The sequence below is a fragment of the Leuresthes tenuis genome, unplaced genomic scaffold, assembly GCF_036924035.1.
Source record: "Leuresthes tenuis unplaced genomic scaffold, fLeuTen1.0.hap1 SCAF_17, whole genome shotgun sequence".
NCBI classification, from domain to species: domain Eukaryota; kingdom Metazoa; phylum Chordata; class Actinopteri; order Atheriniformes; family Atherinopsidae; genus Leuresthes; species Leuresthes tenuis.
Window position 1 is genome coordinate 31900099 of NW_027325371.1, and position 5519 is coordinate 31905617.

Genomic DNA, 5519 nt, shown 5'->3' on the forward strand with positions numbered 1-5519 from the left:
AGGACCTTTTAAAAGTATACCTCATGCCTTTTGAAACTCCAGCAAATGAATTTCTACAATTTTTTTTTTTTAATACTTCTGCAGTATTTCTCTTCTTTCTGAAATTTTCACTTTTTGTTTTGCATTTTCTTCTCTTTTCTGTACTTTTCTGCCTTCATCCAGCTCTAGCTCCTTTTTTCATCTCCATCGAAGAAATTTGTCTTGGATAAAAGAGCAGTGTTGCAGTGCAAGACAAAAAATAAAACACTAAAAACTATGTATAGACACACAGTCAAAAACACTCAAAACAATCTGACACGATGTGCAAAACACATTGAGAAAAACACACCCATACGCCATTACCTCGGCCTCATTTGCCTCTTCCTTTCCTTTTCTTCCTCCCCTAGCTGCTCATTAATGAGCTTAATGGATAGGGGGATAAATAAGTATTTGAGGCGATTATGTTTACAGAGTGGAACCCTGTACCTTCTTCCTGACTTTAATAATGTGTATTCTGGACTGAGCACATGTGATGTGTCAGTGAGGATGTTTTTGGCCTGCTTGATAGCAGCCTGGTCAAAAAGGTTTTGTGGAGAGGAAAGGGCAGGTGGGCCCATGATCTTAGAAGCTGTCTTCACCAGGGAGTTGATCTGAGATCTGCATTTGACTTTGAGGTTACCAAACCAGCAGGTGATGCCATACCTGATTATGGACTCTATTGTTGCTCTGTAGAAAATAGCCAAAATATTTCTACAGACGCCAAACAGCTGGAGTCGTCTCAGAAAATGGAGGTGCTGATGAACCCTGGTACAGACCTTTTCCACCTGTGTGTGCCAGCTGAAGTCATAATCAATGTGCATGCCAAGATATTTAAATGATGTGACTTGGTTGATGGAGTTCCCATGTATGCTCACAGGACTCCTATCACCAACTGATTTGGGGTCCAGCAACATCTTCTTCTCCTTCTGTTGTTTTTAACCAAGTCTTCAACCAAGTATCTTCAACCAAGTAACCAACTATTTGTTCTGCTAAATTTTCACGATTTTAGCATGGTCAGCTATCCCCATTCAGCTCATCAGCATTCTCACTGCTGTTTCGCAGGAACAGCTTTTTCTAGTTGTGAGAATGCTGTTAAGCGGTTTTTTTGGTCATTAACTACTCCTGCATACTTTTACCAATTTAAACAATTTTGGTCTCAAAACATTCAGCTCTTTCTAGAGACTGGCTATGACTTTTGGTGTTTATAACTTTTATACTTTTTTAAATATTTAACTTTTATTAAAATTTTAATATCATTCAAATGAATGGGACATTCTTTCAACTCTTCCTCATCTTTCCAACCTAACTACCTCTGCATACCTTCAGTTAGAGACACCATTCAAACTTTAAATGGGTCACAAGACAAGCTATGGTTCAACTTTTTCAAATACTGAGCCAATTTTGAAATATGACAGTTTCAAAAACAAAAACAGTTTTGCTCCTTGATTTTTATGAATGAGCAGCCAGCAGAGTGAGCATTGATAACTTTCAGCTTTTTTCATTTTTTTCAAACAAATTCCTAACTTTCATAGAGTTTAACTTAGAGAAACAAATTATACCTTAAAATGTAGGAAAGGTTGTCCTCTTTGAGGCCAATGGAACTACTTAAGAGCTCACATTTACAGAATTTCAGCTATGAGCCTTGAAGCGAGAGAAACTGTCAGAAAAATTCTCTCAAAATTAGGCTCAGAGTTGCTGGATACGATTAACACAAAACATTTATTTCTTACAAAAAGAGACAAGTCCGCACAACCTTGTCAGGAAGCTGGTTCAGAGTTGTCTGACTAACAAAATGGTACTATTGCTATTTATATTGTTTATGTTTGCTAGGCACACAATGTTATGGGAAAGGGACATTCCATGTTATGGGAAAAAGCATTACTAGCCATTTAATGTTATGGGAAGACGAGTTCAGACAGTCAAAACCATTTAGCTTGCTACATAGTGTCACGATCTACATTCTGTTCCATGTCGTGTCTTGTCATTTCCTGTTTTATTTTGAAAAGTCATTGATCTTGTCCTCTCGTTTCAGAAACCTTGCCCTTCCTCCCGTGTCATGCGTCTCATTGTCTTCCCTGATTCCCAAAGAGTTTCCACCTGTTCCCCTTGGTCCCTCATGTGTTCAAATAGTCTGCGTTTCCCTTGTCTCGTCGCCAGTATGTTGTCTCTTTTGAGTACCTTACCAGCCATTTGTCTTGTCTCACGTTCCACAGAAACCACGAGCCTGCAGCGAGCGTTTCTCCTGCAGTGCTGTCTTGTTTGTAGTGTTTTCCATAGTCATAGTTTATTTATTGTGTACGGTAAGTTTCATAGCCTTGTGTGTTCCTCCATTTTTAAGGAGAGATTTTCGTTCTAACCTTTCATAGTCGCCTCCGTTAACGGAGTGCTTTAAGTTAAAGTTAAATTTTCATAGAGCCTCTGTTTTGGAAGAGTGCGTCTTTTGTTTTACTTCGCCTCATTAGGAGAGCGTGTTTTTGTTTTGTTAACTATTCGTAGCCTTCCTGTTTTCCTCCCAGCGTGGAGAGTTTTATGTTTTGTAAATTTCATAGCTGCGCTCCTTCTCCGCCATAGATACGGAGGAGAGCGCTTAGGAGTTTCATAGGTCGTTTCTTTGCGCTGCCGGGAGATAGCCCTGCAGTGTCCTGTGTGTGTATTTATAAAATAAAACCCTTTTGGAATCCAAAGACCCTGCATCTGTGTCCTAAGTCCCACGAGGTACCTGACACATAGTATTATGATAACCAAAAGACAGGAGGAGGCCTCCCCCATCACAGAAACTCTTATTCTTGCAGCTTTTCTCATAGTATAACTAACTTTTCTATTTTTCTAAAATTTTTCTCACATTTCCGTCCTGTTTATGTTACGAGGAAAAAGGGATTAAACACCGTAAAAACTCTGCATCGTGTACAATTAACATTAAATCATTAACATTGAAATTTTCCACCGTTCGCAGTGCATAGGAGCGAAAAACCCATTTGCTGTATTTACAGGAAAATTCTCTTATGGCCCCATCTCCACCTGGCGACCGACCGCTTAATCACTCACTCAGTTATCAAAGGTCGCACTCCGAACAATTGATTCCAATGAATGGCGATGGACTTATGTGTGATTAGCAAACACAAAATGAATACACAAACAAAAAATTAATTAAATGAAAATAAGAATAATGAATAATAAATGAAAATATGATTAAATGCAATTAATGAATAATATGAAATGGATATTAAATGGAAAAAAATGAAAAATAATAATAAATGAAACTCAGGAATAGTCAAACAATAATAATAATAATGCAATGCAGTTTATTCAGTCTAGTCCTGTTACCAACACTGCAATTATCTGCTTCTGGCTGAACATCAGTCTGGCTGGGTCTGGAACTGCTAAGCTATCTTGGAAGGAGAGGTTACTAGCACTTCACTTTCAGAAAGAGGTCTTTACCACCTCTTATTCCCTAACTAATCCTCTTTTAGGACACTTCAGGATATAATTCAGCCATACAGTGTTTGGAGGCTGTAGACTGTTAAACGTTAGTTGGTGGAATGAACTCTTCAAATCAGCTTTTCATTCAGTTGGGGTGGGGCACTTAGCTTCGTCGTCCACCCTTTTGTACACATGTGGATAAAAATTTTAGATTGTTCCACCATCATCTTGGCATGATGAGCCCCCTTCCAGAATTCCAGACACCTGGTCAGTTACCTGACTTTGAGTCCTGTAGTGGTTCCAGACTTCTTCCCATGTTCATTGGTCTTTCATATGAACGCAAAAATAATCATTAAACAAATCATTGAGAATTCACTCGGGGTCATTCAAAGTACTTTGAACTTTAAATGTTATCTGTATCCTTGTCTCCATCATCCACGTGTAGCTCATTGTCATCATCACCCCCTACCTGTCGATACATTATGCGGCTGGGGTGGTTTCAATCAGTCTTTGGGACAGTCCTCTCAAGCATGTGATACAACATCAATTCCTTCTCTAGGATTGGGAAATGTTACCATGTTCAAATCTCCCTCAAACCCAAATTTATTTTCTCATCTGTCTAAGTATTTAATATTATCTGGAGTTTTCTGAAACGTGATTTTAGCACTCCCACTTAACTCCCTGTTAGCTTTGAAACAGGTATTTCCTATTCTGTCCTCTCGCAGCTAATCAATTTCCAGTGGAATTATTCTGAGTACAAGTAAATGAAACACTACTTCTGTCGTTATGTCACCAGCAACAACCAGACTCTAATGTTCACTTCAACTCCATTAGTCAGCAATACATTACCTCTGTCGTCACCATCAGCAACATCAACACACCAGCAGCTGTTTCACTCTCTATACATACGTAGCAAATAAAACAACACTGCAGCAAAGAAACAAAGAAACAAACAACTAAACAAACAAACAAAGATGGATTCAATTCTTGCGATCTCCCATCGCAAACTCTCTTGAGAAAGATTCTGTTTCTAACGTGTGGCGCGGAGTTATTTATTCCTGTAGTCTTCTCACACAGACTATGGACTCACTCACCCTTACTGACTGCTTTTATTATGGGTTAATCCAACACAACCACCACTCAGTTCCCAGTTAAAGGCTTCTTCTGATACTAAGCTGCACTCGAAATAGTAACGTCTTTCTTGGAAAATAGCAATGCCGCTACTTAGTTAAAGGCCTCTTGGTTCTAACAATTGTTAGTCAAATAATCACAATTTTTTCCCTAATATTGGGTTTGTTTTTTTGTTTTTTTTTCCTGAATAATCACCCTATTTCTCACCAACAATAGTAACACAAAGGGTTCCTTACTATAAATCCACTGGTAAGTCCAACAACGAAGAATCCAGCGAGTCTGTCCACTGATTCAAAAATAGATCCTGTCACCTTTCCTCCAGCCAGTGGCAGCCGGCCTCTATCAAAAACTCTGCTGAGAGGACTTCAGTTAGGAGTCCTGGACTCCCCCGTGCACAGTTGCAGCTCCGATCCTGGGAGGTGGAAAGGATTTTAGGATCCGGCTCGAAGGACTCGAAGCACTGTCAGAAAAATTCTCTCAAAATTAGGTTCAGAGTCGCTGGATATGATTAACACAAAACATTTATTGTGCAGACTTAAGAGATAAGTCTGCACAACCTGTCAGGAAGCTGGTTCAGAGTTGTCTGACTAACAAAATGGTACTATTGCTATTTATATTGTTTATGTTTGCTGGCCACACAATGTTATGGGAAAGGGACATTCAATGTTATGGGAAAAGGCATTACTAGCCATTTAATGTTATGGGAAAACGAGTTCAGACAGTCAAAACAATTTTGCTTGCTACATAGTATTATGAGAAATAAAAGACAGGAGGAGGCCTCCCCACATCACAGAAACTCTTATTCTTGCAGCTTTTCTCATAGTATAACTATATCATTTTATAATCTTTATAAACCTTACTCTCACTAACTCTAATGGAAATTTTAGTTTGACACCAGAGACAGGTTCAACTGTGTTCAACCCGCTACCGTTTCAATATTTTTTACTCCA